Source organism: Pan paniscus, chromosome 10, assembly GCF_029289425.2.
Source record: "Pan paniscus chromosome 10, NHGRI_mPanPan1-v2.0_pri, whole genome shotgun sequence".
In the NCBI taxonomy this organism is placed as follows: Eukaryota; Metazoa; Chordata; class Mammalia; order Primates; family Hominidae; genus Pan; species Pan paniscus.
Genome location: NC_073259.2, coordinates 115,942,887 through 115,957,673, shown reverse-complemented (window position 1 = coordinate 115,957,673; position 14,787 = coordinate 115,942,887). Strand labels below are relative to the sequence as shown.

Sequence of the window (14,787 nt, the reverse complement as noted above, 5' to 3'; positions counted from 1 at the left end):
TGCTCCCCAAGCCAGCCCGCGCCCCACATGGCTGCCGCCCCCGCGGGACCTGTGTAGCTGTCCATCGCCAAGTCGGCGCCGGCGGGCGAATGCGCAGCGAGCAGTTCCCCAGCAGGCTGGGCGGGCGGCCAGCGTGGCTGGGCGTGGCTGGGCGTGGCTGGGCGTGGCTGGGCGTGGCTGGGCGTGGCTGGGCGTGGCTGGGCGCGGCCGGGCTGCCGGGGTTCCGGCCCCTGGCCTGAGAGCTGTGCGACCGTCGCTCTTCTTCCGGCGGCAGGTGTACGCGTCGTTGCCCGGCCGCGCAGACGCCTTCCACCGCATCTTCCTCTTCTGCTGCCACGAGCCGCCGTGCTGTGCCGCCCTGCGAGTTTCTAGGAATCAGCTACCCAGGAAAAATGATTTTTACTCATATGAGCCACCTTCTGAGAATCCTTCCCCAGAAACAGGAGAATCGGTGTATCTCCAACTTAAGTCTGGTGCTCATCTCTGCAGGGTTTGTGGCTATTTAGGCCCCAAAACTTGCTCCAGATGCCACAAAGCGTATTACTGCGCAAGGAGCATCAGACCCTAGACTGGAGATTGGGACATAAGCAGGCTTGTGCACAACCAGATCATTTGGACCTTACAACTCCAGACCACAACTTCGTTTTTCCAGAATTTGAAATTGTAATAGAAACAGAAGATGAGATTATGCCTGAGGTTGCGGAAAAGGAAGATTATTCAGATATTATAGGGAGCATGGTTACGCAGTTTCAGGACTTCATTCATTAAGTGGTTAAACTTAATGCTCGGAAGAAAGGTCTCAATGTGTCTAGAAGAGAGGTACTGAGAGGAAGACTCACTTTGGAGGCTGGAGCCTACAATTTTCAAGGATTGCCTCAGGTGAAAATATACTTCCTGGACTTTGTTTCCTGACATATATCAGGTGTGTTCTGCTCCCTATAAAGACAAGAGGAGGCGGGTATCCAGATGGTCCCACGAGTAGGGCTACACAAGATGCTGGAGGCTTGGTAAGTTCCTCTGGGTCCCAGATCTTTTTCTCAGGTCGGGATAGTGTGAGTGCCTAGCACAGTGTCGGGCATGCAGAAGGGCCCCTTAAAAGTTTCTCTTTCATCTGGCCAGTTTTAGATACACAATTTTGTCAGTTTATCTGCAGTGCATACTCTTGGGTAGTGCCTGTGCTGACCAAGTATCTTAGAGGCTTATTTTATTATAGTAGCCAACATTTATCCAGCACTTAACCTTATATAAAGGGCTGTTTTTGCATGAGCTAATTAAAATCCTGAGAGTAGACCAGTAAGTCAGAAACTCTGCCCCGTTTTGAAGGTGAGGAAATTGAGGTTCTGGGTATAACTTGCTTTAGTCACATAATGTTAAGTTTTACAATTTGAGCCTTGAGCCATACACAAAGCCACCATAAACATTAGATTTATAGACTCAAAATGAAAACATCAGCTTACTGGTTTGTAGTTCATACCAGTCATACATTCCAAAACATGTTTGAGTCTTACTCTGTGCCTGACCTTGTGCTTGATAATATGGATATAATGGGAAGCAACCCTCCAGTGGTCATGCTCACAGTCTCATGGAGGACCCCAAATAATACTTACGGAAGATAAATTCCATGTAATGACTGATAAGAGTACAATACAGGTGTCATGGGAACATGTGACATTACTGAAGACTGCCTGGAAGGGGACACACGTGTGTTCATACCAATAAGATGAAAAGGATAAAGAATGAAAATGCTTACCTTTAGGAGAAGGAAGAGCCTAGAGTAGGAGGGTCAAGGATGAAACCTGGACTTCAAATATGCCTTGTTTATGTAAATGTGACTTCGGAACTGTGTGAGTATTTTAAGATACTAAAATCAGTTTTAAAATAAGTTTTAAGAAGCAGTCCCTAATCATCAAAAGTAAAAAACTCTTGATGTAGTCATATACCCACACTAAGAACTCTTCTAGGTGACTTCACAACATAGGGCAGTACATCTCTAGTGGAATATACCCTGAGAATGAAAAGAACGTAACAGTGTTAGTGTTTTCAATAAACATGTTATTACTAGACTGTTGCTGTTATTTTGAGATGGTTGTGTGTGTGTTGGGGGATAAAGCAAATGAGTAATTATGTTGGTGTTACTGAGAACTGAGGTGTTGGGCATGGGAGGAAGATTTTGTTGATTGTGTCTACATACCATTCTCTCTAAAAGGAACTCCAGGCTCTTTGGAGAGGTCGTTGATTCCAGAACTGGGTCAGGAAATGTTCAAATAATGTGGGAACATGGTCACATCAACAAGGTCATATGAAAGATTAAGGAAGCTAGCAAGGATTACTAGGGCCATGTCAGAAGAACTCAAGCAACATGAAAAGGCTCCTGTTGGCAAAAGATAGACGGTTTGCACATCCTGCATCAGATATGTTTAACGGGTTCAAAATAATACTTAAAAGAACTCAGTAATCATCTTTGTAGGATACTTGGGAACAGATTCATTATTTTCAAATTGGTAAATAAAAGGAAAGAGTTCACATTATAGGGGTACATAACTTAATTATGAATGAAGTGATATCTGTGGGATTTACTTCAGAGTAATCGAGTTGGAAGTGGCAGAGAAAGGAAACACTGGACTTGATAGTGTTGAAGCTGATTAATGGTACGTGGTGGTTCATTATAGTATTTCCACTTTTGTATATGTTCAAATTTTTCCAAAATAAAAGGAGAATTAAAAGAAAAAAATTCAATGGGAAACAATCCTTTAACAGAAATTCACTTTATTGTAACCACTCTCAGAATCACATGGTCCATGATGATGAGATGTACCCTTAATATATGGGGCTCAGGCTTAGGAGGGAGCTGAGTGTTTTTAAGTAGAGTGGAAACAGCTGTCATGCAACTCAACATCGGCATCCTCACCAGCACCAAGTCCTTATCACGGGAGCTCAGGACTTACCAAATTCATATTTCTCCTAAAGCTAATGTATCAGTCCATTCTGACATTGCTATAAGGAGCTACCCAAGACTGGGTAATTTATAAAGAAAAGAGGTGTAATTGGCTCATGATTCCACAGGCTGTACAGCAAGCATGGCTGGGGAGGCCTCAGGAAACTTACAATCATGGTGGAAGGTGAAAGGGAAGCAGGGATGGCCTACATGGCTGGAGCAGGAGAAAGAGAGAGAGGAGGGAGGTGCTACACACTTTCAAACAACCAGATCTCACGAGAACTCACTCACTATCACAAGAACAGCAAGGGGAAAATCCACCCCACCATCCAATCTCCTCCCACCAGGTCCCTCCTCCAACACTGGGGATTACAATTCGATATGAGATTTAGACAGGGACACAAATCCAAACCACATCAGCTAACTAGAAAAACAACTGTTTCTAGGCCCTCTTCATAGCTTTTTTTTTCTTCATTATTCGCAATTCCAGAATTTGCTAATAAAGTAAGTGCAAATTTTGATCTGCAGTATTCGTGATTGGTCAGCAAATGTACGGAATTCCTATCTAACCTCCCACCTTGGAGTGGCTCTCTGGGAGGATAAAGGAAGGAAGGAAGGAAGGAGTATGGCTTGGAAGCCAACTGAAATTGAAGAACCCACAGAACCACTTTCAGTAAAGACCCTTTATTTCTGCCACTTGTTAATACTGTTTAGTAAATCCTATGCTGAATCCTGTGTCTAGACTTGAAATCTGTATTTGTTTTGAAATACTTTCTTGTGCTCTCATCCCATTTGCTATTGGAAAAGAACAAGAAGTCTCAGCCTTCATGACTTCATAAGGAAGAGAACATTATCTTACAAATTTCCACCCAATTAAAAATATAATTGTTTTTACAACTTTACTTTGGAGCACAAGCATAACTTTTTAAAACTGTATTCCACTTTTATGAAAAGTGGATTATTCTGGATTAAATCATACAATTCCTCTGCCTACCTGTGCTCACAGCATCATTATGGTAACCTTTTTCATCCATAGAGGACACACCCAGAACAGATGTCACCATTATCTAATGATTTCCTGCTAGAGAAAAATGAATGGGGTTAGCAAGTCATGTGGAACTCAACCTCACCTACATCAGAATTTAATGGCCCCATCAATCCAACAGTACTTGGTGAGTGGTCAGTCTCTAAAGTCAATCAATTATGAAAAAAAAGAGAGAGACTACCAGAAGATGTCTAACAGAATGGAAGGTCAAATTTCTTATCTAGTGCAGAGGGAGCACAAAGAACACTCCTCCCCCACTCACTTGTGTGATTATGGCAACAAATCTGGGATGGACAGCACAAAAGGAACTATCCCAGGTCACACGAGAAACCCGGATGTCATCATAGCACTGGTCATTTTTCACCACTAGACCAAATATATTCCAAAACTCGCTCTGACGTACCACTCACTTCATGTGTCTGCAGAAGAGCAAGAATTATGTCAGAACTTCACAAACTCAAAGCTTTGCTTTCATCAATGAAAAGCTGCAACTAGAAAAAACAAAATGGTGTGATATTCTGTCTGCTCTCCTAAGAAGCAGCCAAATTGCAATCCAAATCTCCTTTAATGGCATATACCCAGAGAAAATGCAAAATACATCAGAGGTAGAATTATACAGAAATGAAAAATCCCTAATTCAAAATCCAGAAACAGTTCATCATTTTTAATTGCAGGAGAAAGATCAGTGGGAAGGATAAAAGCAAATTAGATTTGGGGAGCTTTCACGGCAATGATAACCACTGCAACCTTATCCTTTGATAGATAAGAAAACTCTAAAGGTAAGAAGTTTTCTGGTAGATGTGAAGCTGAAGAAAGCCCCCAAACAATTTATGGTTTTGTGGCTTTGTCCTCAGACTGCCAAGGTAATTTTTCAGTGTTTAACCATTTTCCCCAGACATTAGCACTCTGCTGAGAACTGTGCCCATACACCAAAGTCTCCAAAAGAAAAATTACATTTAGTGGGGATTCAACAGAAACACAAGCAACCACCCTTGTCTTCAAGAGCCTTCCATTCTCCTCCTGACACAGGCATTCTAACACAGCCTGTCTGTCCTCCCCCTTTCCTACAAGCCTGCACATCCTCAAACAATTAGGCCCAGGGATAATCCCTTACAAACTGATATCTCTCCTTTAATCAGCACTTAACTTCCCAAATCCATTTGAAATTTTAATCTCTCTTCTTTTATCCACCGCTGTATTTTTTAGGCAATTTCTCTTCCCTATTTTTAGAATAAGAATTTAAAAATAACTCTGATTTTAATTATGTTTTAAAAATAATGCAAAAGTCAAATTCCTTTTGACTTTGGAACAGGGCCGTTTGCATTACTTACTTCTATATAGGAATGTTTATATTAAAGAACTACTGAGACTCATTTTCATAGCACAGTAGTGATACATGGCTTTGGTTGTCTTATTTGGCTTTTACCCAAAAAGGCATTTTTTAAAAAAAAATCTAGGCATGGTGGCTCATGCCTGTAATCTCAGCATTTTGGGAGGACAAGACAAGAAGATTGGTTGAGCTCAGGAGTTCAAGGCTGCAGTGAGCTCTGATAGCACCACTGCACTCCAGCCTGGGTGACAGACTGAGACCCTGCCACTAAAAAACAAAAGAAAACAAAAGCCAAGCTTTCTTGTTTGTATGTCTGTGCCTGAGTGTTTGTTTCAATTTCAGGTGATATTGAAGGTAACAAAATAGGATTAAGAATTAAGTTTTGGCGTAATGTGGTGTGGCTCATGCCTGTAATCCCAGAACTTTGGGAGGCCAAGGTGTGAGGATTGCTTGAGCTCAGGAGATCAAGACCAGCGTGGGCAATGCAGGGAGATCCTATCACTACAAAAAACAAACAAACAAACAAACAAACAAAAACAATTTAACTAGCCAGACATGGTGGCGAGAGCCTGTAGTCCCAGCTACTCAGGAGGCTGAGGTGGGAAAGTCCCTTGGGCCCATGAGTTGGAAGCTGCAGTGAGCTATGATTGTGCCACTGCACTCCAGCCTGGGTGACAGAGAGAGACCCTGTCTCAAGAAAAGAAAAAGAATTAAGTCTTGACTGCCTAGCAATCATCATAATTAATATCTCATCAGCAGAAAATATACCCCTGCTTTTCAGTTTAGGAGAAAGAAAACTTAAAAACTAGTGATACCCATAATAATTCACAGGCTCATCTAAGAAAATCAAATAGATCAACAGTTTCATTACATGTCAGGTGAACATCTTAACTAAGAACAACCAGTGGCCGGGCGCGATGGCTCACGCCTGTAATCCCAGCACTTTGGGAGGCCGAGGCGGGCAGATCACGAAGTCAAGAGATTGAGACCATCCTGGCTAGCATGGTGAAACCCCATCTCTACTAAAAATACAAAAATTAGCTGGACATGGTGGCGCATGCCTGTAGTCCCAGCTACTTGGGAGGCTGATGCAGGAGAATCGCTTGAACCGGGGAGGCAGAGGTTGCAGTGAGCCGAGATTGCACCACTGTCTGGTGACAGAGCGAGACTGCATCTCAAAAAACAAGCAAACAAACAAACAAAACAACAACAACAACAACCAGTAAAAATAAGGTCTACTTATATGATGTAAGGACTTGTTTCATAAGTGAAATCAAAATGTTTGCTAAAATCCTTCTCAGAATATAATTTCCACCCCACAGTCAATTAACAGTCCTCAACCTTTCAAGGAGACTATAAAGGCATGCTTCTCATTGTACTGCCAAGCTGGATCACACCTAGAAAATGTACTTCGTAAGCCATACAAGAAATGTGTTGAGTGTTAGGAGGAAAAAATGTCGATAGGACAAGATGTTTATAGGGTAGTAACCCCAAGTAAGCACACTCAAAACACCAGAGCAAATATTACTACGTTTTCTTTAATTTTCCCTGGATATTTCCATCAACCTTATAAATAAAATAATTTTTTCATTTTCCTGTTAATTGAGAAGTTATCTGTTTAAAGATTCCAGCAAATAGACCTCTTTGATTTAGATTTCGGTCACTTCATACAAAAGGACACAGCTCCTGCCAGGAACACATACAGGATAAGCCCTGCTAGTAGCAAAATCCTGTATGGCCCATTTGCTGAGACCATTCCAGGGCATCAGTTACTCAAGTGCACAGTAGGCCGAGAGTATTCCCTCAGCTAGCAGCAACTGCAGAATTATGAGATCCACATGGCAGCGCTGCTGACCTTAACCTTCATTTCTTGGTCAAGGTCGTGTGTGCCAGCCTGCTCCACCATAAAGCGACTCTTTTCCTTCTCTATACTTGGTTCTTTGGAGCTATGTCACCAAGTCTAGCACATCTCAGTATGGGTGAATGAATTTAGATCCGCCTCCTGAAGGTCAGTCACAGGCAGTGACACTTCCCTGTCATTCAGAGCGTCAAAGAATGAGGAGCAAGAAGAGTCTGGGTCACTCTCCTTGGGAGGAGGACATGTCCATATTTATGCATAAACCTCCACATTGTGTATACAGGAGGAAGAAGAACCTCCATTATACATAGTGGTATATGGTGAGATATATAGTAAGGTATAATAATATATATAATAATATGCATATTGGTATACGGTGATATGTAGTGAGATATGTGATGGTATGTATGGATATAGTGATATATATTGTGATATATAATGAGACGTATAGTGATGTATAATAATGTATATGGTGAGATACATAGTGGTATACAATGATATATAGTGAGACGTAGAGTGATACATAGGGATATTGTGACATATAGTGAGATATGGTGAGATGTATAGAGATGTATAATAATATATAGTGATACATATAGTGGTATGCAGATATATAATGATATATATTGTGATATGTAGCAGTATCATGATATATGTCATGATATACACTGATAGATATTGTGGTATATAGTGATATGTCATGATATTTATAGTGATATACAGAGTGGTATACAGTAATGATATGTAGTGAGTTATATAGTGATATGTAGGAATATATAGTGAGATACATAGTGATGCATAATAATATACAGTCATAGACATAGTGGTATTTGGTGATATGTAGTGAGATATATAGTGATATGTAGGAATATATAGTAATATATATTATAATATATAGTGAGATATGCAGTGATTTATAATAGTATATAGTGATATACATAGCGGTATACAGTGACATATAGTGAGATACATAGTGATATGTCGGGATAGAAAGTGACATAAACTGATACAGATTGTGTTATATAGTTGTGATGGTTAATATTGAGTGTCAACTTGATTGAAGGGTGCAAGTATCATTCCTGAGTGTGTCTGTGAGGGTGCTGCCAAAGGAGATTAACATTTGAGTCAGTGGACTGGGAAAGACAGACCCACCCTCAACCTGTGTGGGCGCAATCTAGTTAGCTGCCCATGTGGCCAGGATAAAAACAGGCAGAACATGGAAGGACTAGACTGGCTTAGTCTTCTAGCCTTCATCTTTCCCCCATGCTGGATGCGTCCTGCCCTCAAACATCAGACTCCAAATTATTCAGCTTTTGGACTCTTGGACTTACACCAGTGGTTTGCCATGGGCCCTCAGACCTTCAACCACACACTGAAGGGTGCACTATCGGCTTCCCTACTTTTGAGGTCTTGGGACTCAAACTGGCTTCCTTTCTCCTCAGCTTGCAGACAGCCTACTGTGGGACTTTACCTTGTGATCGTGTGAGTCGATACTCCTTAATATAAACTCTCCTTTATATATACATCTATCCTATTAAGTCTGTCCCTCTAGAGAACCCTGATTAATACAATAGTGATATATATAGTGATGTATAGTTATATATATAGTGATATATATAGTGGTATATAATGGTATGTAGAGAGATACATAGTGATAAGTCAGGATATATAGCGATCTGTATTGTGATATATATTGTAATATATATTGTGATATATAGTGATATAGTGATACATAGTGATAGATTTGTGATATATAGAGAGATATATAGTGATGTATATAATGGCATGATTCAGGATTTGTCACTGGAAAAGTATGAAAGTTTTTCAGTGTTTCTAAGAACAAAGACAAGAGAAAATGCAAACAAGATATACCAAGAGATGTTCAGGCTCAGGCCTCATGGGAGCTAGGACTGGAGAGGGTTCCAAAGCTCATCCATTCCAGGCCCTTCATGTTTCAGCCTGGAGACGTGTAACTCCTCCAAAGATAAAGACTTCTGAGAAAGACACAGTGACCTGGAACCTCAAAGTACCAGGCAGCTCAACTGTTCGGCCCATAAACTTCCATACTCTTCCAATGATAAATCCTGACTCATCCATACAATTCAGCTATCTGGCTGAACTGCAACCACATCAACGGCACTGGAGGACATTATCTTAAGGGAAATAAACTGGGCACAGAAAGACAAACTTCACATGTTTTCACTCATTTGTGGGAGCTGAAAATTAAAACAATTGAACTTATGGAGATAGACTAGATTGATGGTTACCAGAGGCTGGGAAGTCTAGTCACAGGGAGGGGGAAGTGAGGATGGTTGACTGGTACAAAAATATAGTTAAAATGAATAAAATCTAGTATTTGATAGGACAACAGTGACTACAGTCAACAATAATTTACTGTAAATTTTTAAGTAACTTAAAGAGTATAATTGGAATGCTACTAACACAAAGAAAGGATAAATGCTTGAGGCGATTGATACCCTATTTACCCTGATGTGATTCTTATGCATTGCATGCCTGTATCAAAATATTTCATGTACCCCATAAATATATACATCTACTATGTATCCACAAAAACTAAACATTTAAAAATGAAAATTAAAAAGATCATTTGAAGATGAAAAGATTATTAAAAAGAAAAGAAAAAAAAATTTTGTGAGCATCTGTTATTGTGGCAGTGCTAGTTTCAGAACTAAGGACCCAGCAGTGAATGAGACCCACATTTCCCTCCTTGGAATCTATAGTGAGTGGGGATCTAGGCACTAAGTAAAGACTTGAGCAAATCAATGCTGACTGGCAGCTGAACTGCGGGCTTGGAAGGAGGGTGGTGTGGGAAGGAGCTGAACAAAGGAATCCAACTTGCAGAGGAAAGAAAAGGACAGAACGTGTGAATGAATGGGTTGGAAAGGGGAGAGCTGCCAGTTGAGAGAGCCAGGACCCCGTAGACCAGAAAGGAGTCTGCATTTGGTTCCACAGTACTGGTAGCGAGGGTGGGTTCCACATGTTTAGACAATATCAGATGGAGGCACTGCAGGGCGGTCAAGGCAAGTGTTCAAGAAGCCATGCATGGGCCGGGCATGGTGGCTCATGCCTGTAATCCCATCACTTTGGGAGGCCGAGGCGGGCAGATCATGAGGTCAGGAGATCGAGACCATCCTGGCTAACCCGGTGAAACCCCATCTCTACTAAAAATACAAAAAAATAGCCGGGCATGGTGGCAGGTGCCTGTAGTTCCAGCTACTCGGGAGGCTGAGGCAGAAGAATGGCATGAACCCGGGAGGCGGAGCTTGCAGTGAGCCGAGATCATGCCACTGCACTCCAGCCTGGGCGACAGAGCAAGACTCCTTCTCAAAAAAAAAAAAAAGAAGCCATGCATGGAAATGGGCCCTACGTGCAGACACCTCACAACCCAGGGAGACCACATCTGCTTACTGGGACATCCTCCTGACTGTGCTCTTTCCAAGCCACCTGCAGAGAATGCATGGTCCCTGGACAACCTCACAGTCCCCGCCTGGCCTGATGGCCAGCTCCTCCAGCCCTCCCAATAAGGACACTGCACACTCCAGGCTTCCCGTTCATAGTGGCATGTTGACTGCTCCTGTGTGTCTGCCTATTAGCTGCATCTCACCTGCACCCTGGAAGGTTGTTTCCTGCAGCCCAGGGAGTGTGGACCAGATCTGGCCCTGGAAACCCATAAAGCTTCTTCCCATCCAGTGGGCTCCAACCACACCCTCTCCTGTGAAGTCTGAAGCCCATCCTTGGGGAGAGAGCCCTCTAAGAGTGTTTCCTTCCTTGGGTACTCTCCCTGCAGTTCTCTTTACATCTTATGGTTACTCTCCTATCATAGCTTAATCATTCTTTATATTATGCATGCCCTATTTAAAACACCTTGTAGTTTATGTCTTCTGGATGGTCCAAACTGGTACTTGATCTTCATGTTGATTCTCTGTGATTTTCTGCAAATAGTTTATATTAGTTGTATGATTTATTTGAAAATCATGGCCGGGCGTGGTGGCTCACACCTGTAATCCCAGCACTTTGGGAGGCCAAGGCGGGCGGATCACGAGGTCAGGAGATCGAGACCATCCTGGTTAACATGCTGAAACCCTGTCTCTAATAAAAATACAAAAAATTAGCTGGGCGTGGTGGCAGGCGCCTGTACTCCTAGCTACTCAGGAGGCTGAGGCAGAAGAATGGCGTGAACCCAGGAGGTGGAGCTTGCAGTGAGCCGAGATCACGCCACTGTACTCCAGCCTGGGTGACAGAGCAAGACTCTGTCTCAAAAAGAAAAAAAAAAAAGAAAATCACATTCGAATATCACCTCCTCCCTCAAGCATTGCCTTATTTCCCAAGATTGGCTAGTTATTTCCTCCTTTTTGTTCCTTTTAGTGTACTTTTGTAGAGGCTAATAATAATCATAAGATGGGTTATGGAAATAATTACAATATCTACTCAGAACGGAATGCTTTTTTATGGCCCAAGTACTGTGCTGTTACAGCAACACTATTGTGTCATCCTTTCATTGACCCTCTGAGATACAATTATTCTCCCTATTTAGTAGATGAGGAAATTAGGGCTGTGATTGGTGCAAAGTCATCCATACAGCAAGTGTCAGAGCCTGAATCAACATGAAGTTGTCTGACCCCAGAGCCTGTGTGCGTAGCCGTAGCAGATGCTGCCTCCTGTTGGTCATTTGTCATTAATCTATGCATGCATTTCTTTTGGCTGTTCCTTCATCAAAGGATTCGCAAGGGCACAGGGATGCTTTTGTCCACCTTTAGTGGATTCTGACCAAGAGTTTTCCAAATGAAATGCCCATCTGATGCTCACGCCAGCCATGGACAAGAGATTGGTTGTTCCCCAGCCTCTCCATCAATTGGTATTTTCTGACTTTTAAATTTTAGCCATGCTTGGAGATGTGTAAAAAGCACATGGAAAGTCCAGATGCTTTGGGGAAGCACACAGATTCTGAGAGTCTGGAGGCAACACAAAGAACAAACTGATAGTCTTAGCTCATTCACACTGCTTTAACAAGAGACCATATACTTAGTGGCTTATAAACAACAAAAACGTATTTCTCATAGTTCCGGAGGCTGGGAAGTCCAAGATCAAGGCACTGACAGATTTAGTGTCCAGTGAGGACATCTATGAACCAAGAAGCTTGTTAGGTATGGTGCCTTCTCTTTGTGTCCTCACACAGGGGAAGGGGTGAGGGAGCTCTCTGGGGTCTTTTTTATAAGGGCACTAATCCCATTCATAAGATCTCCACCCTTATGATCCAGTCACCTACCAAAGGCCCCTCCTCCTAAAACCATCACACGGGAGGGAGGCTTTCAACATATAAATTTTGGGGGGACACAAACATTCAGTCTATAGCCCTGTGTCTTCTATAATCTTTTTCCACTGGCATATACTAAAACCATAAAATTTATGGTTTTATCATTACAGCATAGTAATTTTTTTGTTAATTAAAAGACATAAGCAAAGTTTGGTTTTGTTGTTACATAGAATAATTAGTTTTAGGGGAAAAAGAAAAGAGCTCCAGGTCACTGTCCATTTATAATGTGCAGATCTCCTGACTGGAACCTACTGAGGGTTGGGGTGGGGAGGCAAGGTCACCTCTGCCACCCCTGTGTCATCAGACCTTCTGCTTTTCTCAGGGTCCAGGTGCATGGGACTCTGCCTTTACATCCTGGAGGCCTAGAGACCTCCCCTTTCCTCCGCATCTGTTTCACTAGTCAAGTGAATGCCTGGGCTAATTTTCTCCTGTAGGACATTTATAGACACTCTCTGCTGAAAACAACAGCCTCAGTGGAGAGCAGCAGACAGCCCTCAGTGTCCTGTGGACCTGACTTGAATCAATATTCTCTGTGTTCTTTTAATATGCAGAATCTCCTAGTAAAGGTGAACTCAATTAATGAATGACATACAGAGTTTCATTTTATTTTGTTTTTATTGATGCATAGTGTACATAGTTTCAGAGTACATGTGATAATTTCACACATTCATATAATTTGTAAACATCAATCAGTATATTTGGGACATCCATCACCTTAAATATTTGTCTTTTCTTTATACTAGAACCATTTGAATTCTCTCTTCCAGCTATTTTTAAATGTATAATAGACTATCGCAAACTATAGTCACTCTATTGATCTATCTAATACTAGGTCTTATTTCTTCTGTAAAACCATGTTATTTGTTTATAGCCAATAATTACTGAGCCCACAACGGGGCTTTTATTCCTGTTGCCTCTGTTCCATGTGCAACTGTCAACATATGGTTCACTCGCGCAGCCAAAACAGAGCTCACTGAGAAAACTCTTGGTCTAAATAACTTTATGGATGGATGAGAATTAAGCCATGGGCCTGTCCAGCTTTTCCTTTCCAGACAGTGAAAAAGAAGCTTTGAATGCTCTAGGGAAGGCCAAACCAGAGGCAAGAATAACAAATTCTTGACTTTTCTGTGGATAAAGAGAAAATATGTGAGACTAGATATAAACAGGGTGTTATATAAATTAGGCAAAAATGGGCCCTGTATTGTACATCCAACGGAATAAAACTAGAAATCAACAGCAGAAGGAAAAATGGAAAATTCACAAATGTGTGGAAATTAACACATTCTAAAGTGACTAATGGGCCAAAAAAGAATTTATAAGAAAAATTAGGCTGGACATGGTGGCTCACACCTGTAATCCCGGTACTTTGGGAGGCTGAGGAGGGCGGATCACGAGGTCAAGACATCGAGACCCTCCTGGCCAACACGGTGAAACCCCATCTCTACTAAAAATACAAAAAGTAGCCAGGTGTGGTGGTGCACACCTGTAGTCCCAGCTACTCAGGAGGCTGAGGCAGGAGAATCACTTGAACCCAGGAGGCGGAGGTTGCAGAGAACCACTGCACTCCAGCCTGGCAACAGAGTGAGACTCCGTCTCAAAAAAACAAAAAACAAAAAACAAAAGATATGGGATCCATCACTAAGGTAACAACAAGTAATGTTTGTAATGCCAGTATCCAGCAAAATCCCTGCTTTGTGTAACCAGGGATTCACCCACAGTGCATTCAGAAGCACAGTGCTGGCTGAGAAGCACCTTCCCTTTCTCAAACTCAGTGTCCAGAATTCAAGTTCTGTAGACAGTTTGATCTCTCCTCGCTGGTGAACAGATTCTTTGCAAGCTCCTAGTTCTGATTCTGTGCTTGTTCCCAAATCTTCCTCCTAATAATAGCAACTGGAAGTGAACTGAGGGGAGCCCAAATTCTGAAGGTAAATCTCAGCATGTTCTTTCAGCTTCTGTTCCATATGCCCACATTGGACACTCTGCAGGTCATCAGAAATGACAAGGAGCTCATCAGCTGTGTCAACATCCAAGGTCATATCTACTGTGAAAGAAAAAAAATCAGCCTCTCAGCAAGTGGGCAGTACACCTATTGCATTCAAACCCAACGCAGCCACCATTAATTCTATGATACATTGTAATAGACACTAGGAACAGAGAGAGATGCAGGAAGACTTAGCACATTCGAATGAGTCTGCGTTCAGGAATCTGGTAGGTATAGGCTGGCATGCTGACTTTAGCACATTACACAGGCAGCTGAGTTATGATAATTCACTTTAAATATATA

General features: G+C 42.0%; 1 protein-coding gene across 1 annotated transcript in view; it reads left to right on the top strand.

Annotated features, from left to right (window-relative positions):
- The first annotated feature begins 208 nt into the window (after nt 1–208).
- Nucleotides 209–14,787, top strand: part of LOC100995628 (cleavage and polyadenylation specificity factor subunit 6-like) — a 110,081-nt gene continuing 95,502 nt past the window's right edge. The window contains exon 1 of the mRNA XM_055096086.1: nt 209–1,007. The gene's annotated coding sequence lies outside the window, so the exon portion shown is untranslated. The remainder of the gene's footprint in view (nt 1,008–14,787) is intronic.